This window comes from Podarcis raffonei, chromosome 11 (assembly GCF_027172205.1).
Source record: "Podarcis raffonei isolate rPodRaf1 chromosome 11, rPodRaf1.pri, whole genome shotgun sequence".
NCBI classification, from domain to species: domain Eukaryota; kingdom Metazoa; phylum Chordata; class Lepidosauria; order Squamata; family Lacertidae; genus Podarcis; species Podarcis raffonei.
In genome coordinates, this window is record NC_070612.1 from 34032117 (window position 1) to 34056280 (window position 24164).

Here is a 24164-nt window from a genome sequence, read left to right on the forward strand (position 1 = left end):
CTGCATGTGGAGGAGCGGAGATGCGAACCCGGTTCACCAGATTACAAGTCTACCGCTCTTAACCACTACACCACACTGGTGCCTCCGGGGTGGTGCAGAATCATCCAAACAGCCCTCAAATGGCCTTTGGCCAGAGTTAGCTTTGCTCTATTTTTACTATATTTAATATAATGCCACAAATATTTTCCAGCGGACAACACAAACTGATAAAACGCAATTAAAAGACACAATAGCCTAAAATAACCACTTCCAGCACATTTCTAGCTTTAAAATTCCCCAGCAAAGTGAAGGATAAAAGCAGATTATTAATATATGCAGATAATTAATATATGCAATGATTTGAAACACTGTGTTTTTTAGTTTTGTTTTTAAAAAAACAAAAAACCCTGGGAGAGTTTTAAAAAAACCTTTTTCATTTGGTGCCAAAGTGACCAAAAAGAAGGTGGCAGGAAAAGCTTCCACAACTATAAATGAGGAAGGTCTCTCTCTGGTAGTCACACATTTCATTTTAGTTGGCAAAGGCACCTGGAATGGGGCCTCTGAAGAAGATTTCATTGTTTGGGTTGATGTATCTGAGAGACAGTGATCTTTCAGGCATGGCGGTCTCAAACCATTAGGAACGTACAAGGATAAAACCAACACTTTGAACTGAGCAGGAAACAGACTGGGAGCCAGTGCAACTAACAAAGCAGTGCCTTGGTATGATCAAATCACCAGCACCAGCTAACAACCTGGTAGCCCTACTTTGCACCAACTGCAGTCTCTAGCCCATTGTACAACACATTGCAATAATTGCAATAATCTGCATCATTTGTACTATGTATGTATTTATTGTAGGTCATTGAAGTTTAACATATTTTTTTCCAGGAACAATGCATTTTCAATACTATATAGATGTTAATGGCATAAATTTTTATATTTCTGCCATTCTAAAGCTATTGTGTTCGATCTGGTTCATTCATTGACCTAAAACCAACAAAACAAAACAACGCTGGGCATGATGCTGTTGAAGTCCCATTGAGCACATGGTTAATTCTGCCAGTAGCATCTGTTAGACTTCAAAATGCTTGACTCTGACTGAATATATACCTCCATAAACATCTTAGAGATGCTCCATCCCCAAGCATGCAAAAATTAATCCTTTTAAAATCAGTGGGATTTGTTTCCAGATAATGTGTTTAGGATGGCGTTCCATCTGTTTAATATTCAATGTGTACATCAAAATAGTTGCTAGCTCTCTGTTCTGTAGCACCTGCCAACCTGGACTCATTTGGAAGGTAAGGTAAAGGTAAAGGGACCCCTGACCATTAGGTCCAGTCGTGACTGACTCTGGGGTTGTGGCGCTCATCTTGCTTTATTGGCCGAGGGAAGCGGCGTACAGCTTCCAGGTCATGTGGCCAGCATGACTAAGCCGCTTCTGGTGAACCAGAGCAGCGCACGGAAACGCCGTTTACCTTCCTGCCAGAGCGGTACCTCTTTATCTACTTGCACTTTGACGTGCTTTCGAACTGCTAGGTTGGCAGGAGCAGGGACCGAGCAACGGGCGCTCACCCCATCACGGGGATTCGAACCGCCAACCTTCTGATTGGCAAGTCCTAGGCTCTGTGGTTTAACCCACAGCACCACCCGCGTCCCCAATTTGGAAGGTAGGGCAGGATAAAAATTTAATAAACAAATAAAATGTGAAATATAACAAACAATACCAAAACATTTGATCTATAATAAATGCAGGCTTTCTCTTCCCTGACCTGTCCAACCTTTTCTCATAAAACTGCAGGACCCTTCCAGATGCCTGCTCACTCTCCCAGAGCCCAACCTCAGGATGACCAAATCACAGAAGAAACACAGTGCAATCCTATCAAGGTCTATTCAGAATTACATCTAATTGAGTTTATTGGGGCTTACTTGCAGGTATATAGAATTAACCCTTAACCAAATAAATAAATAGGTAAAAAGAATGGAATGAGAGAAACAATGGGTGGAAGGAGAGGGAGAGAATATTTTTCTGAGTATCTCCTTTAACATACCCTAATAATTCATTTCTAGTCACATACATCTATTGAGTCACATAAATTGAGACAAGAGAAGACTTTTTGATCAGATATTCTTGAAGAATGTAGTTCTATATCCATTCCTACAAGGAAGTAGTTTCGTACCTATAGATGGAGGAACCTAAATGGTCCAATAATTCCTACCTTCCAAAGTGGCTCAGATTACAGGTGGCATTTTTGAAAAGTACTCCCCCCTTTTTTCATCCCCCCCCCTGTAAGTTCACAATTGTTCCTGAACATTGAGTTATTTGTGCAGATACATTCCATCCTCCCTCCAAGAATCTCATGGATAGATGGTGCATTTCAGATCTGAATTACAGGAAACCATAGGACCATGTCTTCTCTTGATAACAATATTTCTTTATAACCCGAATTATTTTTTTCTTGAATATTGTGCTGCCCTGGACAATCATAAGAAAGTGTGTTTTGCTTTAAAATTCATGACACTATACTTGCTGTAAACCATCTTTCTGTAAGCCATGCTAGAAATGCTTTACCAATGGATGGATGTGGATTTAGAACAATAAAATAAACTAGCTTTTTCTATGCCATTTTTCGGAAGTTGCCTTAGACTGAGTCAAACCTTCAGTCTATTTAGCTCAGTATTGCCCACATGTTCTAGCAGTAGCTCTGCGGAGATTCTTATGTGTAGATGCCAGGGACTGAACTTTCTACATGCGAAGAAGAAGAAGAGTTTGGATTTGATATCCTGCTTTATCACTACCCGAAGGAGTCTCAAAGTGGCTAACATTCTCCTTTCCCTTCCCCTCCCACAACAAACACTCTGTGAGGTGAGTGGGGCTGAGAGACTTCAGAGAAGTGTGACTAGCCCAAGGTCACCCAGCAGCTGCATGTGGAGGAGCGGGGACGCGAACCCAGTTCACCAGATTACGAGTCCACCTCTCTTAACCACTACACCACATTGGCTCTCTGTGTTCTGCCATTGAGTTATGGCCTTTTTATATTTTAGGAAATGCTTTCTTGTTATTTACATGTGGTGTCTTCATGACATATATTATCTTCTGTTTTAAAAGGTTCAATAGTGTAAGCAAGCATGTTCTATTAATACAATACACTTGTATTAGAAGAGATCAATGATACTGAAGAGGATCTACCACCTCCTTCTTTCTAGCTAACACCACACTGAAACAATATTGGCATAATGAAAATTGCTAGTCCTTAAGGAATTGCAAGATTCCTTGTTGTTTTTGGCTTGTGCTGAAACAAGTATTATGGGACAATTGCCAACACGGCCAATAATACCTGGCAATCGTCCCATAGCTAAACCTATGTGCCGCCCTCCAGGCATATTTCCAATATGTACATAGAATGGATGCTATTGTCATAAAGTACACAAAGTGATCTAATACATTGCATTAGATTAATCTCCGGATACATGGGATTCAGTCTGCAACTATTCCAATCAGTGGGATCTTTGCTGCTGAATTCAGGGTGATATGGATTGTCTTCTTAACATCCCAACCTGAAATACATTTAGTGGAAGCAAATGTCCTCCCAATAAATATGTATTTGTGGATTGAGGACTCTGGTTGTTGTTGCTGATAAGCAACTTGTTGGCCTGTCTTTGGCTTGCAGAGCAGTTGTGGGGTCCTAATGTGCAAATTGCTCCCCAAACTTTTTTTTAAAAAAAAATGGAGCAATTGATGTGTTTTCCAGTTGTAATGTGAAATGAAATACTTATGTAGTTGGTTCCTGTTATAGCGTTTGCTTACTTCTTAACATAATAGGCCTCTAATTTTAGCAACAGCTGCATGTCTATCTATTTGCCAGAATACACATTTGGACATATTTATGCACACAGGCATTCACTCACACACGCATACATTAGTCAAGACTAAAAATAACTGTCTTCTCTCTAAGCATGGACCATTGTGAATACATGCAATGTTGCTTGTAAGTATAAAAAAGTTCACAAGATGGAGGAATTGAGAATGTATGAACTATTCCAGCATGCAGCGTGTACAGATGCCCATATACTGGTAATTTTGTATGTGATCTGTACAATGTATGGGTGTGACCACATAAACACCTGTTGTAGAACCATTTCTGGAGCTTCTACCTATTTTGCAAACAGAATCTCTTAACATTTTGGAAGCCAACCAGCCACTATAATTAAAAACAGATAACACTGAGCAATAGAGCTGGATAGCAGCAGGTATTAGAATGCTACTTTTTAAAAAGAAGTATGTTTCCAGAGTGTCCATTTTTCAATAAAATAAACTCAAGCTCACAAAAGCACACTGTACAAACAGAGTATATACACAATAACAGACCCTGCTGATGTCAACAGTTCCTTAAATCACAGTATTATTTCCATATTCTGGACCTTGGCTAATTAAGGATACACAGACACATACAACTCCGGCTTCTTCATCAGCTTATTAGAAGGCCCATTAAGGTAGTTTTCCAAGTTATAGCTCATCAGCTGCCTCTAGAATAAGAAATTTAGCATTGCCCATATCCTGGGCACTCAACATCAGTCAATGAGTCATTAGAAACAAAACATTGTTGCCAGTGTAAGTAAAACATTTGCTTTGACAAATTCAGCAGGTGTATGACTTATTGTAACAGACCAACATCCATTGAAGGCTGCAATCTGCCAGCCCTATTGAAACCAGAAGGAAATGTGTACTTGTCCTCTTAGGCTCTTTGACTGGTTTTCTCTTTAAACTCAAGTCAAGTTCTTTCTTCCCTTCCTCTTTGGCCTATTGGCATGGGAGAAAGCAGTCTCCATGCCACACTGAGGTGGGTGGATTTAACTCCCAGTTGAAGAGTTAAGATGGTATCATTAGTTGCGCACAGCATGATTTCCCTCTAATCCTCTCTGGAACTTACAACAAGTTTAAATGTCCATGCATGATGTTATTAACTGGCTTTAGTGAGTACTTAAGACACGGAATTTTTTTAAGCCACCTCTAGACATGTTTTACTGTACCTAGCAACAAAGGTGCAGCTAGCCAATGCAGACTACAATTTGCAAAGACTGGAGGAGGGAGAGAGAACTACATTTGTAGGTGTTATTCCCTCCATGAGTGGAACAAATTGTAACTGTTACAGCTTGCTGGGAAACGGGTACAGTCCTAGGGACTAGAAACTTCAATTTTAAAAACCTATCTGACATTTCATTATTATTAAGAATGTGTTAGATTGTCATGCAAGCAGGAGGACTGAAGGCTTGCATTCTGAAAAACATGACTACAAAGCCAAAACACCTGTGTACATCCCTATATAGCATCAGAAATGTTTTACTTGTCTATGCCAAAGCTTCAGCTGGCTGAAAAAAAAGAAGAATCTCCGAAGAGGAATTTAACCAATGAAGCGGTGTTAAAAACTGACAATCTAACATAACAACATCGCTACCATTAAAGCCAGTTTGCTTCCGCGGTGCTATTAAAGACTCCACATTGCAATGATTCCTTGATGCCACCAAAAGAAAGATGTCACTCTGTGGCTACTGGATGAAAGAAATGTAGATGAGAAGTGCCAAGTTCTCCCCACCACCACCACCAAACCCGGCTACCCCATCTAACTATGGAGGCGATTTTCACAGAGTCAGAGTAACAAATCAAAAGGAACAATAACTGCCAGTAACTTTGCAGGGATATCTAATGGGAAGAGGCTACAGCTTTTGTAAGATCTTCATCGGAGGACTAGATCAGGGGTCAGCAAACTTTTTCAGCAGGGGGCCGGTCCACTGTCCCTCAGACCTTGTGGGGGGCCAGACTATATTTTTTGGGAGGGAAATAATGAATGAATTTCTATGCCCCACAAATAACCCAGAGATGCATTTTAAATAAAAGCACACATTCTACTCATGTAAAAACACACTGATTCCCAGACCATCTGCTGGCTGGATTTAGAAGGCAATTGGGCCAGATCCGGCCCCCGGGCCTTAGTTTGCCTACCCACGGACTAGATAGTTGCGTGTTTAAAATGACGGTGGTGGTGATGTAGCAACTAAAGATGAAAGTAATACATTCAGTGCAAACCGGGTGCCTTTGCAAAGGGAAGTGGCTGGTAAAAGGAAGGCAGCAACCTAAGGGCATAAAGAGAGAGGGAGAGAGAGAGAGAGCACAGGGTGGGGGTGGGAAACTTTGACATGCCTAACCTGACAAGGCAGAGGACAGGGAAGACGCTGCATTGCACTAGCAGAGGCAGAGCCTGCACCAGAGGGAGGAGAGAGCGCGCGCCAGCCTAGGAGATCAGCCATCCCGTCTCCCGGGAAACACCAATCACTGTTCGCGCCTGAGAGGCAACTGGTGCTTGTCACACAGCAGCCTGGTACTGCCCAGCGGCCCGCTCGCTGCCATTGCTACGCCAGTTCTCGCAGCAGCAGCAGCAGCAGCAGCAGCATCCGTCCTCAAACGGTTGAGTCAAGTGCACCTTCTTTTGAACTAGCCTAGCCTTCTCCCCAGAAAAACTCACACACGCATCAGAATACAGTAATCTGATATTCTCAGCTCACGAGAGGGGTTGAAAAAAAAACAAAGCAGTAATAATAATACAAAAAACAGCAAATAACTTTCCTTCCTCTTTTGTCTGGTGCTGGTTTGGTTTTGAGCATCTTTGCAGGTAACTCTCACCCCCCCTTCCTTTCTCTTCTTGTAGCCTCAGGTCATTAAGCAACAAGCGGCAGGAATTCAGCAGGCCAGCTGCCTGTCTGTCCACCTCCTCCCTGCCCTCAATGATCTTCAGCATCTTTCATAAAGGGCTGCACTAAGATCACATTGCACGGTGCTAGGGAACGACCAGCATGGAGTCAGGCTCAGCAGCAACAACAGCAACACGGCTCTCTGTTCTAGCCGGAGCCCTCACTCCTCTGGGCTATCCAGGAGAGCAGCTAGCTTTGGAAAGGGGAACCAGGGCCACGAACCAAGAAAGGCTTCTGCTTATACCCACCTAGGATAATAGCAGAACCATAACATGAAAACCAATAATATTAATAACACAATTGTCACTGCCTGGACTATCTGTATTCCATTTTCCTTTGACCTCACTGCTTACAATTCCACCCCACAAAGTGTTTGTGTGTGTATCAGAATAGCACTTAATGCAACTGATGAAGAGTCTGCAGTCCACAAAAGCTTATGCCATGACAAAAGAATTAGTCTGTAAGGTGCCACAAGGTTGTATGCTGTTGTCTTTGGGGTAACAGACTAGAAAGGGTTAATGCTCTGGGAACTTCCCAAGCTAAGGTGTCCCTCCTGTGATCTGTGGATCTCTCCATAGGGCCTGAAACAGATCAGACCCTCGGCTCACTAAAATCTGTGACTAAAGAAGGTATTCCTGATTTAAACATACTGTGCATTAAAACAAAAAACAGATTTGCAGCCTAAACTACAAAGCTGGAAGACTTGGATGTAATCTTGTGTAATTCCACTGCAGCTAATGGGACTAAGGCCTTGTGCCTGCTCACTTGGGAATAAGCTCCATCTGACTAAAGAGAACTTACTTATGAGTAAGCATACATAAGATTGTACTGCACATCAACTTCCATACAGGTACTTCAGACAAAGAACTGGACAGAGTCAGACAGAGTCCTGGATAGAGTCATAACCCTGTTTACATTGAGGTTAACAATAAATTCCTGCTGGAAGCAATTTATGAGTCTTGGATTAAACTTCAGTCTTGGCAAAGTCCATAAAAGAAACTCTTACTGGCATATTTCACTAGAAAATTAAGTCCCACACAATTGAAATGTATTAAGATGTCAAAAATCCATCATCATTATCAAAAGGTAAATAATATACAGGTGTTGGTATTGTGAAATGCACTCCCAGTCAGTTTAGATAATCATTTAAAAAATAATGTGCATTTTCAAAATGTGAATGCCCTTTTCTTCTTAGGGTTACTTTCTGTTTGCTACCTCCTTCACAACCTCCCTCTTGCCCCACCCTAATTAGATGAGAAACAGGCAAGAAATCCCAGTAAATCCACCATTTCCTTGACAGAGAAACACTGAGTAAGCAACAGAGTAAAATTAAAAATGTTTATGAAATGTTTGTTTAAAAGAACCCAAAATGTACAGATGACAACTATTATTTTAGCCAATGGAGAGGCTCTTATGACACCCTATGAACCCCCTAGTTCTATGTTCCTTTATGTGGAAATAAACTCCACTGGTTCCATGGATCATACTTCCGAATAAATATTTAGAAACACAAACTTTGTGGTCCAGTTCTCCACTTGTTCATTCAGACCTTCCCTTGAGTACCCAGACTTACAGTTGATTTAAAAAAATTGTTGGCTGTTGTTGGCTAGTTATTATGCATAATTTTTTTTATTTGGGGCCTACAGCTGAAATAGTTTACTCCAGTGAACAGCAATACTATACATGTCTACTCAAAAGTAAACTCTAATGATTCCAATGGAATTTACTCTCAGGTGAGTGAGTATAATATTGCAACCTTAGTGAATTGAGGACTCTGGCCAGTGCCATGCACTCTTGGAAGTTCAATAACTGAATTATGTTCAAAACCTTTAAAAATCATTATTACCCAAGTAGAGTAGACCCACATTGAAATGACTATACCAAAGTTAGCCATGCCCATTAATTTCAATGGGTGTACTTTGAGTAGGGCTAACCCATAATTGTTAAGGGTTGTATTCAATATAAATCATACTCATAGCAGACCCATGGAAATGAATGTACCCAAGTTAGTCATGTCAATTAATTTCAATGGGTCAACCCAAGTAGAGCATAGCTGGATACAACACTAAGAAAAGAAAACATTTTACTATTAACTTTTGGTAAACCATTTTGATACTGCCACCCCTTCCTCTCAAGCAACAGTATTTTGTAATCCATTATGATCACATTTTACTATTCATCTAGTTAATTCGTCCTTTATAATTCATGGTGTTGGTAGCTGGAATACTCAACAAAAGCGTGGGTTTTTTTGAAAAAAAATACAATAAAACTTAATGGCGAACAAAATAGTGAAGAGAGTAAGAATTAAAACAAAAGCAGCATAATTATGTATAACATCACAAACTACTGATTTATTTTTTAAAATTTCACCAATTGCCCCTTTTAAATGCTAAATCAAAGGCTGAACTGGTTAGGTCCATTATAAGTTATCATTATAAATTTTCTTAAAGCGATGAAAGCAAAGTATTTCATTGTGAAGCACTATTGTGGCACCCAATCCTGTATGGGCAAGCTCCTGTAATTCCTCATTAAAGCTCCTCTCACATACACTGTGTTGTTTGTCAAGCTCAAACTGATTAATATTCAAAGAGAAGTCCTAAATATAGTAAACTGGAGAGCTAACCACAGCAAACTTTCTAGGCTATCATTACTATGAAACCAGCCAGCTGAAACATTTTTAAGAATACAGATTGTATATGCTGTTTATTTTCTAGATTACTTGAGAAGCAGTTTTGCAACTTGAACTTCTAGAGAAAGGATTACCCAGGCTCTACCTCAGCAATTCAAACTCCCAAACTGGGAAGAAAGAAAGGGGGGGGGGGTTTGCTTGCCTGAAATAACTTTTAAATGAAGACCCCTTTTTTTAGTCGCTTTTTTGTTATGTTGTGCATTGTACAGCCTAGCAATGATATTAGTTCTAGTGTGGGAAAATATTATAATTGAGATCTGGTAAGTTATTTGCAGACTTCAAGTTTTTCTTTACACTGTGCTGACATTTAGCATAGCCCTAGTGAGGAAAACAATACTGCCATTCATGGCTCTAGACGTAGGTTTCAATCGACTTAAGCGGGCACAATGAAACTTGGTCATTCACTGGTTACCCATATTGTGTTCTCAAATTTTCTCTCAGCAAAAGTATAATGACTCAGTATTGTATGGCCGCATAGACAAGGGCTCAGAACAAGAGACACTAGTTTTGTCTGACGGTGTGAGAAAGTCGTGAAGGGATCTTTTCTTCCAGATGGTGTTAAATTCAGCTGCCTTTTTAACATTGGCCTTGCAGAGCAATCTGGTGCTCTCTTTTCAAAAAAGAATGAGGCTGGTTCCCACTAGTTAACATGCATACTCACGCAAGCCTGCAACTTCACTCCCAACTGTTTTACAATGCAATGGTATGCTAAATAAATTTGATCTGGGCTCTTCCAGTGTTAAAGCTAGCCATCAAAGGCCTGCTCAGATTATATTTATACTTCTGTGGACTAAGCTTTATGTTTGCAGGCTATTTCAAGCTCTCAAAAGAAATATCACCTTACTGCCACAAAATCATTTTGACTGAAATATTGTAAATGACAAACCAAACTGAACTTTTCTCACAATTGTTATAGGTTGACAGTATGCGGAGTAAAAATAATAATGAACAAATGAACTTAACCTACTTTGTGTCAAATCGGAGGAAGAGAAATAATAAATAATAATAAAATAACATTAAAATGTATTTTATTGATTGATACTCATGAAACATTAGCAGGGTACAAAACAATTCTGATGTGACAATGGCTAACACAGAATTATATCATAAGGGGGGGGGGGGAATCCTTAGGTGCTTTCCTTAACAAATGTACAGAAAAGGACCAAGAGGTAAATAAGATCTCATTTCACAAAGTAAAAGTAATTTCACTCCACTAGGTTTTTTGTTTGGTTTTTTTGTTTTTGCTAATCAAAAGATTTCCCCAGACAACATCTTGTTACCTTAATTGAACCTCTTTAAGAAAACCACACACTTTGTAATGTAAATGTTAATTGTAGTAGACAATGACCCTAGGTAAACAGCACCCCTGGACATGCAGTAAAGAAGAGGGGGGGGAGGCAGCAAGGCACTTAACAATGAGAGGCTGGTCACACAAACAGAACTTCCGAAGTAAATAAACAAGGGGACTGTTCATTGGTCACTAGAGTAGTAAACTCTGGCACGTGCACAGCAGCCAAAACGGCTCTTTTGTAAACAGTCTCGCCATCCAAAATTCAGCGCAAAGTACTGTAACAAGCTAAGCTCCTTAAAACTAAGCTCTTGCAAAATCATTTATGTCTGCAGGCCACGGTGCCTTACTTTAAAGCCACATCCTTGCTTTTATTTTATTTTTAAATGTCAAGTGCATGTCATTACTGGCTGCAAGTTTATATGCTGGGGCTTACTGCTGATTAAAAATACATAGGAATTTGCTATCACATGTGTTACACATGTACACACATATGCACAGGGTGTATTCTGGCCTAAGGTGGCTCTGAAGTTTATCAGAAATAAAGAGTCTGCTTTCTTATCTTGGGAGCATCCCAGGGGCAAAGACTGCACTTCCAAAACAAGCTGATTTAAATATAATTTCTTTTTTTTTTAAATAAAAAAACCAACAAAAATTGCAAAGTGCAGTAATTAATATTAAAATTAAATATTGGGGAGGAGGGTGTTTGGTAGAGAGGGAGAGGATTTGCCCAGGAAATATATAAACACCTTGCTTCCCACCACTTTTCTTTTGTGAGCTTCACTGTAGAAAATTTCCATCTCAGAAGCAAAGCTACATTTGATTATGAGTAGCTGAAACAGTGGTTATAGAATTAACAGAAACAGACAGTCTGCAGCTACAGAACAGTTGGGGTCCCCACTTGGGAGCCTGCAGATGGCTGTGGGTGGGAAATGCCTCCACTTTCTTAAGGGATGGAGATGAGTCTGGTGTGGTGCACTTGATGTTTTTTTCATAGGCAACCCCCACAGGGCTGTCTGTCATAGGCTGCCGGGCCCATAGCTTTGCCACTTGCCCCCGAGCGTGGGAATGGGAGCGTCCAGCCGTTCACATCTCAGGCATTCCGTTTAACGGAATCAATTAGGCAAGACCAGACCCCTCAGATTCCCCACCCCCTTGCCTTCTCTCTCTCTCTCTCTCTCTTTTGGTCAGGTCTATATACGTCCTAATTATTTCAGTTTGAGATGCCTGAGCAGTTTCCTGGATAGATCTGATCATCCTTAAACAAGAAGAGAGCAGGCGCACACGTGGGTTTTGGCGTAAATGTCACTTTCATTTCTAATACTAGACGCAGAATAAGACACAGACTACTTTTTAACACTTTGACAAGGGCGGAGGCAGTCTCGTCTCCATCACGTTTTTCTGCTTCAGTAGCTTCCTCAAGGAAACCCTTTTGGAACAGAGAAGCATCTGTGCTTGCATTTTGAATAGAAGACTGGTCGGCTGGTGGATTCCCCCCCCCATTTTTTTTAATAATAATAGTAATGGTAATAGAAATCAACCTTCAGCTTCCTCCTCCCCCCCTCCCAGTTTTGTGGAACTCTACCAGATCCTTGGTAGACCGAAATGATTAACCTAGCCTTATTCTTCAATCCAAATGTTTATTTTTTATTTTAGGCTTTGGCTTTCGTCTCTTGGAATAACAGCATACCCAGCAACACTACAAAACTTTTAAAAGTCTCACAGGCAGAGTTTGGCCCTACACACACAAACACACATACACACCCCTAAAAATAAATTATAAATACTTTAAAAGCACACAGGCCACAACATTATGCTTCCAAACACATGCTAATCGTTTCTCAATGTTTAGCAAAAGACTGCAGTCTTGTACACACTTACCCAGGAGTAAGTTTCATTGAATTCAATGGAACTTGCTTCTGAAGAAGCGTGCAACCGCTGGAAAGCAATTACATCAGAACTTAAAGTATTAACTTAATCATCCCCCACCTCCCAGAACACCAAAAACTTGCACATGCATTTGTTTACCATGAGCACCATATCCTCTTTGCAGCGTATGGTTTACTCTTCATCATCCTGTGCCTGTCATCTTGTACATGTATACATGTACAGATAGATTTGGCACTCGTATGTCACTGAATTTCGTCCTCTCTCGCCTTGAGCTGTAGAAAAGGTGCCATTCAATAAGAATTCCTGACATGGCTGGGTCTGTCTCTTGCTGGAGTTTCTCGTTTCCTTGTGCAGCACGAAGATCATGAAGGAGTTTTTACTTTCGGTTATCTAGCTTTATGAAGACCAACACACTCATACAGCTAGATAACCAAAGATAACAACTCGCTTCCCTCATATGCTCTGAGGTCGACTGGAGGGTCTTTTCCGCCCCTCCTTCTCTAGAATCCAGATTGTTTCTGCAAATAGACTTCTCCAAGAACACCAGCCGTGCCTTAAAATATTCATCCTTTCAGCGCAATTGTCACCTGCTTCACAGTGTCTGGACTTGTGTGTGCTTCTAATATCACATCCCAAGTAGATCCGTCGCCTTCAAAGTTTTATTCCGAACTTTTCTTATCTCTTTCTCTTTTACCCCCATCCTGTCTCTTTCTCCCTCCTTTAAAGCCAGCGATTTCCGGCAGCGATGGACCAACTATTCATCTGTTTAATATCAGAAAGTAAAACCAGCTATTAAGGTGCATCAAGCTGTTAAGAGTGCGAAGCATCCATCCCTCCACAGGCCTCTATTTGCATTGTAAATTGCTTCATTCTCGTGAAAAGTCTTTAGCCTCTATAAAGATGTAAAGCCATCGGCAATTTCCAGCGCAGAGCAAGGAGGAAGCAGGGGGTGTGGGAGTGTCTCCCATTTCAGAAGAAATTGACAAGATGATGGTGGTGGTGGTGCGAGGATCCAGCTCTCCCTCCTGATCCCTTTTGCGGATTATGCATCAGAGCGCTCTTAAAAATTCTTATTTTAACCAAATGGTGGCAGCAAATATCTTGCGGGTTTTGAAGGGGAGGTGGGGGAGGAAGCAACCTGGCAGATCCACGATTTCTCAGGATTCCCAGAGCTGCTGCGCATGAGGAGCTGCAGGTCTTGCTGGCTGGCTGGCTGGCTTGCTGCTGCTGCTGCCCCCGGTCTGAAAGAAGGAGAAAAGGGCTATCATTGGAGGGCTTGCAGTGCCAAAAAATGTTGACCAGCCCGGCAAGGTCAGAGGTCCTGGACCGCGGGAGACCAAGGTAATGATGATGTCACGAGGAAGCTCAAGTACACCCGGTTATTGCTATGCATGAGCGATCAGCGATCTGCCCCCTCCGCGCCATGGGGAAGAGCGGTGGCGGCGGCGGCGGCAGCAGCAGCGGCAGCAGCACCCTCGGAACACCATTCCTACTCTCCCAACCAGCACAGGATCGCCTTCTCTAGCGCTACCGGGAGGAGAGAGAGGGGGCGGGAAATATATATATATATATATTTATATATATATCGCGGCCTTTTACCTTCCCCGTTGCTAGCGCAGATCTCTCTAATATCCAAAGACTGGGAGGAATCTCTCTCTAAGGACAGATAAAAGCGTTTCAGGTCGGGGGAGGCGGGGAGCGGCATGGAAATAGGGCGGGGTGGGGAAAGGAGAGGAGAGGCGCCTTTGCCTGCATCTCTCTCTCTTTCTCTCTTCTGGCAGACTCTGCATGTGCTGTGCAGGGAGATGTGTGTGACTGAGCCAGGCACTCGCGGCTCGCTGCTGCTGCTGCTGCTGCGATGACTGCTTAAAGCAGGGCCTGCTTTCTGGGACTGGGAATCTACGCGCGTCTTTACGCAGCGCGAGCGGAGGTGCCATTGCATTGCTAATTCGCTCTGCCCGTCTGGCGCTTTGGAAATGGCTTCACTTCTCGCTCCCTGCTCAGGGGCTACAAGACCCTCTCCGCCAGTGCTACTTGCACCGTGGAGGTTGCACAACGCAGTTTACGCGCGCGGGGAGGAGGGGGGGCGGATGCTGCAAAGAGCAGGCTGCTCAAGCCTCGCTCCCTCTCTTCCTTTCCGAGCTGCTCTCTGTTTCCAGCAAATCCCCCTCTCCAACCGACGCGCGCTCCCGCTCGCCCTTTTCACACATAGCACATTTCTCCCGTCTTTCCCTTGACCCTTCCCAGCTCTGGACAGCGCAGCGCAAGCGAACATGCGGCTTTCCTTTCCAATTTTAATGCATCCGTTTCATTTGAAGATGTGTCCAAACACAGCGAAAATGTACTCTGGGTTGTTTTTCAAACTTCCTACCGCTGCTGATGGCAATGGCAAGCAGTATGCCCAGGGAAGCCCTCCATCCTGAAAGGTTCATAAACACCCTGTTCAGCCTCTCCCCATTCCCCTAACCTCCCAAAAGGCAAAAAGGAGCAGGCATTCAGAAAGAGGCATAAGGGACATTACCCTGTGAATTCCTGCTATAGAATTCGGACAGGGAGATTTTATATATTCTTCCCAGTGTAAAGTGCAAACATTACAGGCCCTCTTGATTATATGGGAAACAATGAATCTCACGGCAGAGAGCTGCGCTGTTTACTGATCAAATTAATAAATGCACTTCAACCGCTTGCCAGTTTATATTTAAACACTCAGCAGAGCTATGTCTGCCCCCACACTCCAAAAGGAACCAGGAGTCCTGCTGTTGCATGTTAAGGTATAGTATGTTAAGGGCAAAAGGAAACAATATATACTATACTGTTCAATATAGTCCAATATTGTTTAGAGGACAGTCTTCAGAGTGCATTTTAAAAAGGCATATTTCCTACAATGTGCCATACCTGCATGAGTTAGCATTTATTTTCTCCTTCACATATAAAAAAGGCAACATTTGTGTATGTGTGTGTGCTCGCGCGCCTGTGTGCGATACCTACGTGTATGTGCACTCCACACCCACACACCAACCACAACCAGCCATCATCACCATATTAACGTGCTTGCATTATACTTGTGTGTTTTCCAGGGTATCTAACCTGCATGCCTGTCACTACCCTGAAGGGCGAAATCTGTGGGGTTTTGTGGAGCGAGACATGTCTACTTTCCCAATGTCTACTTTCGATACTCGAAATTAGACTTGTCAACGGCTAAAGATGAATGCTGCCATATATACAGGCAAAAGGAAAGCAAAATAAAGTAATGGCAAGGCAAAGTCCCCGATTAATTGATTGAAATGATTCCTAGGTTGATGCTACCTATAAATGTTCCAAAAACAAAGCACTTTCACAACTGACGATGCACTCAAGCCACAACTGTTTTCATTCAGTATCCTCCCTGTATTGTTAATTATGCATCGTGAAATGCCACAGTCAGGTAAACCATGCTTACGGCGTCAGTGTCATGTTATATAAGACGACATGAGAAGGCCATGCCTCTGTTTTTCCACAGACAGAACAAAATGGTGAGGATTCCTATGTACAGTGCAGTGAGCTGCGCTTTTTTTTTTTAACCATCTGAGGCTGCATAGGTACCAGCGGCTTTAGTGTGTTGAGCAGCAATATGTATAAAGACACACGTTCATTCTGATGGTCTGTAGAAGTCTAATGAGCTTCTTTGAATTGGCAGATACACAGAACAAAGCCCTGCCCCCCCCCACTTTACTTCGCAGTAGCTAGAGGCAGCAGTGCGAGTGATCGGGCATGTGCTATAACAGACCAGGCTTATGAGCTGATGCATTAAAATCAGAGACAAGAACATTCAGATAACGTGAGGTCTCTCTGGGCATGCTATACATATTGGCATATATACACGTGTGTACACGCGCCTGAATGCGTTTAAAATGAAGTTGGCTAAGGAGGCAAGCCTTGGCTCTTATTTATTTTGACGCTGCCTTCAGGATCCATTGAATTCAATGGGACTTCTGCTACTATTCACCTCCTGCACTTAAAAAGAGAATGACTTGTTTTCCTCTATCAGTTACCACGTAGATCAAGAAACACACCTGTGTCGTTTTGCAGATCGATAGCCTTTGGAGCCCTCATGACGTGAAAACAGCTAACGTCACAAGGATGACCTTGCTGATCATTAAACACAGAAAGGGTCGCCCTCCTGCTTCTCCTTTGCTTTGCAGGTGTCTAGGAAATCCACACGTTATTCTAAATATCTGCACATGGAAGAATTATCAGTTGCTTTCAATTACGTGTGTTTAAGACTAAGGTGTTGTTAAGGCAGCGTAGAAAACCCCTGACGTCTCTGAATGTCTACAGTGCCTATGAATCAATTGTTCTCTCCAGGTATTCTTTACAATTCCGTATGTCCGTAAAATAAACCGCATTTGGTTAAGCAGGAGATGCAGCCTTTGGCAATGCTAAACTGCCCACACCGCCATGTTGCTGGGTTTTGTTTTGTTTTTCATTATAGGCATTTCCAGTAAGTGGGTTAGCCTTATTTTAAAATAAAAATTCACCGAGAACGATGAATCGCCATTTTAAAGCAATCTGCGTTATTTGAAAGATCCTGAACTCTAACTAGGCTCTCTAATAAATGGCCTGTAGATTTGGATGTGATTGCCATGCTTGTTTTCTAATCTCTTTATGGGTCTCCAGATGGTTGTGACGTAAAGGCGGAGAATCCTGCAAGGGGTTCCTTTGGAATAAACAAGCGCTGTTAACCTGCGAGTGGATCTTATCTGTTGCACCTCCTACGAACCAAAATTCTGCCTTCGGGACAAGTCCTCCGGTTTCATGGTAGGGAAGGGGGTGTCTATATAGGAAGCCCACTAGGCTCCCATGAAAGGATGCCCATAATCCCGAGACTGAAGAGCACACACTCCAATCCCTGATTCTTCGATAATTCACTTACAGCTCAATTCTGCACATGGCTACTAAAAAGTAAGTCCAATTGAATTCAATGGAACTTACTCACAGGAAACTGGATTGCAGCCTTAAACATAAACTGCAATCCTCTCTTTGGAGCCCCGTGTAAAGTCATTTTATTCCTCGAATCTGCATGCCCCAAGAAGTCTCGTTGTACCTGCTTGGATTTTTATTGCAATCCTGATATTGGTTTCTATACCTACTGTACCTTCCACAAACAATATATTTACGACCATATGTCTGCAGTATTGCCGCACCTAATATCCAGGGTGCGAAAGGTAAAGGGTCTGAAAATGTCTCTCAGAGGCAAATGTTTTGCTATTTTTTTGTGCTGTTGCTTATTCGGCAGCCACGTACATTTCTTAATTTAATCATTAGGTTTAAAAGGGATTACCTTTATGTGCTGATTGTCACTCCATTTGACGGTCGCTTTCTGTCTGGCTCTGGAAAATAGACAAAAAGAGAGAGAGGCGAACGATCATTTAAAAATAAATATTTATGTTTATTCATGGATTGTGCAAGTGCATTCTGATTCAAGGCCTGTACAGCAACAGCAGCAGCAGCAGCAGCAGATCAGCCAATCCACTGAATCCTAGAGGCAAAATCCTCCAGGAAGTTCTCCTGCGCAACCCCCATGAAAATTAATGTGTTGGGGTAGGGCATTATCCTGCTGCCTGCACCAGCTCTCGTCATGAGGGCTGCTCAGGAGAACTTCTTGATGGATTGAGACCCGTGGCTCCAAACTGCATTTTCCAAAGAGCTGCTAATATTATTTTCTTAAGATGAATCTATATACTGAACAGGAAAAGAAAACCAGGGGTGTATGTTCTTTTCGGGTGTCAGAAGAGTTAAATATTTCATTTTAGATATATATGTATATATCCTCAGTGGTAAACTGGGATAGAAAGCCCAGAATATGAGAGAAGGGAGGCCGAATTTCTAAACTGAGATTATAAGAATAGCTTGATTTGTGGGGTGGGAGGCAGGGAAGGCAGAGGCGTCTGTATTTACATGCTGTAGGCTGCCAGTTGCTTAATAAAGGTCGGAGGCTCCACCTAGCCTCCACTTTCAAAATATGCAAAACGCGCTCTCTCTCTCTGGGTTTTCAAGCCTCGCAGGTTCAGATCGCGGCTGGCTTCATGGAGCTGCTTGGCTCTAAACAGACTCAGATTTACTCAAAGAAGAGCAGTGCTCGTGCATGTATTCCTTCTCGCCACCGCCACCCCCACTCCACCCCTCTTCTTTGCATCACAGGATGGTGTTAATCACCTCAGCCAAAAAGGGAGGGGGGAGAGAAAGGGGGTGTCTTAATGCTACTCCCAATCAATCACGTGTGTTTAAAAAATTAAAAAAAGGACGAGGAGAAGCACTATTTGCTCTTTTCCCTGAATATACTGGGTATCCTTCTTCAGTCTCCTCTTCCACCTTTTTTTAAAAAAATGAGCCCTCTTGCATAAATACATGGTTCTCGACTTTGTTCCCCGCTGGAGCTGGCGAACTGGGTGTGCTTAGAGTGAGTGGCATTCAAGGTAGATGGGAGGAGAGAGCGTGGAGGCGAAACTCCACCGGCTTAATAGCAACCTGTGCTTTGGATGCTCCAAGACTCCGGAAGCTCAGGGAAGCCAGGCAGTCTGGGAGTTAGGCCGATCTAGAACCCAACGCTAGCTGAACCGCCTCAAATCCAAGGGCGACATCGACTCCAAAACCTATCACCTAAGTCGGTCTACGACGCAAACCTGTGTGTGTGTCTGCTTAAGGCAAGCCCCATTGATTTACTCCCAAGTAAGCTTGTACAGGATTTGGGCCTTAACTGACTTGTGCATGGAGCTGTTCGCAACTCTCCCAAGCTATCACACTCCTCGCAGGCGCTCTCGAACCCACAACCTGAGCGTCTCATTCAGAACTAGCAAAACCAATGAAAACGTTGCCAACGGCTTCTAATCTACACCTCGAAAGCTCCTTGCAAACAATGCCAAGGTAAATAAATCCACATACACTTGCGAGGCAAATTCACGTTGCCATAAATTTAATTACACTACTTTCTTTATAAATTTGGCAGTCCAAGTAGGGAATGAGATTCAAATTAGGAATTCATTAGACATATTATTTCACCAGTCATGCCTATTTGAAGTTACAGAAAGAACTGCTTCTCTAGATGTAAGACACGACAACAACAGCTCTCCTCACTCTTTTCAACCCTCATGCAAGTAAATAGTATACCTTTCAATTGGTATAGCCACAAAAGTCCAAGTTGAGGGGATCAAAGGGAGGTGCTAGGTCGGGAAGTTTGGATCTAAATGCATTGTGAGAAAACGCCTCCCTTGCACCCTTCTCTAAAATAAGCAAATGTGCAGCCAGAGTTACCAATTTCACCGAACACTTTCTCTTCCCATTTTTCACTGTTCTCTCTCTCTTCCTCCCCCCTCCTTCGCTGTCAATCTGTGTGCTAATTAATAGCCCCCTCGTCCCGAGGAAGTGCCTGCAACGCCAACAGGTTTCATATCACACGTCCAAAATCATCAGAAGCTCTCCGGTTAACCCATAAAGCTCTCCACTTCTGTTGATCTTTCTCCTAGCTTCCAGGGAAAGTCAATGGGAGCTCTAACAATGCAACCTGTTCAATGAAGCAACTATCTCACTCTTCCTCTTTCTAGCCCTGAACCTGACACAGACACCGATGGAGTTCACGTTCAGAGTAACACACACACACCGCTCATGAATCAGATGAACAACTGTAGCATAAAGTTCTCGCATAGTCCACACTTTCTCTCCCTTCCCCAGTTTTCCCACATTTAGTTTATAAAGAAGGCTAGTCGTGAGAAGTCGGCAGATATACTTACTTTTTCTCGTTTCTTCTCGTTCCAACAGATTGGGGGGGGGAGGGGGGAAGGACAGTCTGATCCTAGATCTTAGGTGAATGTGGTGGAATCTTCGGCAAGCAACAAGGATTCCTTAGCCAAAACTTCCTTTTAAATCGCAGAAAGCAGTTTCAAAGTCTCCCAAGATTCGGATCATCCCTTTCGTCATCTCTATTTATAACTGGCTTTTTAAAGTTCCATCGTAGAACACTTGCACGACTGGATTCTAAAATGGGTCCTTTTCCATCCAGAGGGGGGTGAGAATGAAGAGGGGATTTAAACAAACAGTTTTCTTTTCCCAATACAGCTTGCACAAAGCGCCAGAGTAGAAAGTGAAGTATTGTATGTGTGAGCCACTCTGCAAGTTTTTTTTTTTAACGGGGGCGGGGGGGGGGTTGGCGAGGTCTAGCCCAGCCCTCTCTGGAAAGGAGGACGTGCTCTGAAATTCAACCAGTTTCCCCAACGCTTTTGTTGCTCGCGAACTGAAGCCCTATTGTTCGTCCATTGCCACGGTCTTTTTCAATCCCTGCTATACGTTATGCGTTGCCAGAGATAATGAATTTGCACCAAACCCTCTCCCAGCCCTTTTCTGACAGACGGAACAAATTAGAAATGTCTAGCCTAAACGGGAGCAATGGCTACATTTCCCTGTGGTGGAAGAGCAGGGAAATATGCATTTCTGCGTGGAATTCTTCTTTTCTTTTTTAAAAACTGCCTTTGCATCAAGAGCCCGCCTTTAAAAACAAAACAAAAAACTTTTCACTTTCACGATTTTTCTTTTTAATGTTTCCTTCCGAAGAATAGAGTTGCTCTCTATGCCTTCCTTCCTGCCTGCCTTCCCTTCTCACTCCTTTTCTTTCTTTCTTCAATTCTTGAGGCAACCGAGCTATTGTGAGTTTAAGCTGTTGCCTTCTTCTCTGCAAAACACTCATGGCCATCTGAGTTTTTTGTAAACTTGCTCCGTGCTTTTCCGCGGTAGGTCAGGACTCTGTCGAACACTTGGGCTGCCTGGGCTGCCGGTACTTCAACATCGGCTTTCTTTTCCTTTTCTTAAACGCTTTTTAGGTAAAAGCCAACGGCACCAGGCTGCTCGAGTTGATGTCTTCGGCGCAGAAGGATCTGAAAGGGCACCCGTCCTCCTTGCTCACAGAGGCTGGCAAGAGAATGAGCCCTAGTACGGTTCATTTGGAAGAACGCGGGTGCAGGTTGCGCCCTATACACGCAAGTTTCAGTGCAATAGGATGCGAGCGAGCGCGTGTGCGTCTGTGTCCTAGGACACGGGTGTAGGGCTGCGCAACGGAGAAGGCTAGCCCCTTGTGTGATTTCGGGTGCTCAGAGTGCATACAGGAATACTGACTTGTGAGTATGGCCAGTGTGTGCTGGGGCGTTGCTAAGGATTCCGCGCCTTGGGAGAGAAGCGCTTCGGTTGGTGCGTCTCCTTCCCGACGAGGTTTGCATGTGGACACGTTTCCCCAGCAGCAGGGCTGCGTCTGAGAGGCCGTTGGGTGTCGCTTGTAGGTGTGTCGCGAGATGTCCACAGCTGCGTGTTGGAGACGTGTGTCTGGGATAGAGAGGGGGGAGGCTTGCAGGGGTGGAGCCAGGCGAAGGGAGGGGGCACAGATTCAAATGAGCATCTCGTATGGAAATGTGGGCTGCCGGGAGGTGGGGGGGGGACGGGGAAGCCGTTAATGAGAAACCCAAGGAGGGAGAGGCGCCGTCTGAAAGCACAGACCTTTCTGCTCTGGCAGCAACTTTCCCGCCAAATGTAGCCTAAGAAGAGGCTGTCACTCGTGTTCTCGTCAATGGCTGCCATTGCCTTCTCTTTACACACCCACCACGGCAGGAGTATTCTGGCTGTTGCTTAGCTGCCTGCCCCAGCCTAATAAAGAGCGGAGAAAGAACACATTATTCGGGGGATAGATATAGATATATCTGTATCTTGCACAGGGGCACCTCTCTCTGTAGCAAGCAGGGACAGAATGTTCCATGGGCTACGTATTGCTCTCCTGCACAATACGGAGCCCAAATGCTTCTAACTGTCAAGGCTGCCTCGATATTTTAATACAGGTGAATCACTGGATGGAGGATTAAGGGGAAGGCGCTCGTTTGCCTCTTCGGCTGTCTTATACCTTTCCAAAAGGCCCTGGCAGAATCGGAAGCGAATGCCATGGTGGACCACGTCGAAAGGATGGTTTGCGGGTTGGATGGTGGAAAGGGAGCCAGGTGACGCTGACTGAAGAGGGTCTTCATCCCCTCTCTCAAAAAAACCCAAAGCTGGATAGGCTCCAAATATAGGGCCATCCTCGAGAAAACTCGACCTAGCGCTTGCGAATCAAATAATACTATTGTTGTGTTTAACAGGAACGAGAAGGGATGACAGGCGAGGGGACGGGGAAAGCAAGATTTCCAGACATCCTTCTCACCTCCACCACGCCGCACACCACTTCTTTAGCTCCTTTTTCTTCCAAAAATAAAAAATAAAAAAGTCCAGTGCAGAATTGACTGCAGGAATCCGGGTTATCCTTACATTCAGTCTCTGGCTGCAAACCAGAATACAGTAAAGCCAAAAGAAGACCATGTTCAAGGTTGACTTCGGCATCTGAGCCCGCAGAAAAACTGTATGATGATCAGGTTGAATTGCCAAAGGTTACAAGTTCACAGGTGATCTAGCTACACCCCTGTGCTTTTCCTAGTCGTCCTCGCCTTTCTCTTTTCCTTCCTTCATACATATAGGGGCCATGAATGTCTCCTCTCTCCCTCTTCTATTTCACACTCTTTCTTCCTCCTCCTCCTCTTTGTATACATACGTGCCATCGGCATTCCCTTCACACTGCAAAACACCACCACTGTACTACGCAACACACGTAAGCTGGCGTGGTGAGTGGCACATACATAGCTGGCTATGGTCCTTCTCTGAAGCCCCTGATCTTCTGGAGAGGAGAAGCAGTCCTGCACCCCCACTTTTGTATCACCACTTCAGAGAGCTGTGCATTGGGAGGATGAGGAGAGAAAAATAGGTCTACTGGGGACATCTCCCCTACATGCATGCGCACGCACACGCGCACACACACACACACACACGTTGCATTTGCTTTCTTGTTATCAAGAGAGGGAATATATTGGGAGGCGGAGGGGTTATGCAAATGTTTATTTTGTTAGAGGGAGATGCTGCCAGGCTCGCACAGTGCTGTACAAGGAGGCAGAGAGAGCTGGCGATATCTGACTAGGAGTCTTCGCCGGGTCTTCGGCTGTCTCTTTGCATCTTCCGGTCGTCTCCGCCGTTTCTGTTTGCACAGCAGCAGCAGCAGCAGCAGCAGCTACTGCTCTCTCGCATCTCCCTCTCCCTCCCTCTCTCTCTCTCTCTCTCTCTCCACCTCCTCCTCCTCTCTCCCCCGTTTCTCTCGCTCTCCTCCCTCCTTCTCCGCTTTCCCTCATCCCAGCTTCACGTTCAAGGTTTAGCAGCGAGGTCACGTCCATTGACGTCAGCTCGAGTCTTACTGTACGTCCGGCTACATTTACATACATCAAGGAAATTAGGGCATTAAAAAAATATGCAAATCCTGCCGCTTGAAGAAGTGACTGTAGATTCCCGGAGCGATCGCCTCCTTTCATTGAAGATTTTAATTAAAGGAACGCAAAAAAAGAAGAAGATGATGAAGAAGGGCGGGGGTGGGAGAGAGAAAAAGCTGAGCTCACCAAAGCAAGCCTTTCGTCCTAAAACAACAGCAGCAGCAGCAGCAGCAGCAACTGCCCCCCTCTCCAAAAAAACCAAACCAAACAAGCAAAAGCC

The 24164-nt window shown here is 43.7% G+C and overlaps 2 long non-coding RNA genes across 2 annotated transcripts in view; one reads left to right on the top strand and one right to left on the bottom strand.

Moving 5' to 3' along the window:
- Positions 1-24164, bottom strand: part of LOC128423134 (uncharacterized) — a 121246-nt gene that overhangs the window by 88702 nt on the left and 8380 nt on the right. The window contains exon 2 of the long non-coding RNA XR_008332689.1: positions 17911-17959. This is a non-coding gene — a long non-coding RNA (uncharacterized LOC128423134). The remainder of the gene's footprint in view (positions 1-17910; positions 17960-24164) is intronic.
- On the top strand, positions 13510-15856 carry LOC128423135 (uncharacterized). The gene is made up of 2 exons (XR_008332690.1): positions 13510-13931; positions 15668-15856. It is a non-coding gene; the product is annotated as an uncharacterized LOC128423135 (long non-coding RNA).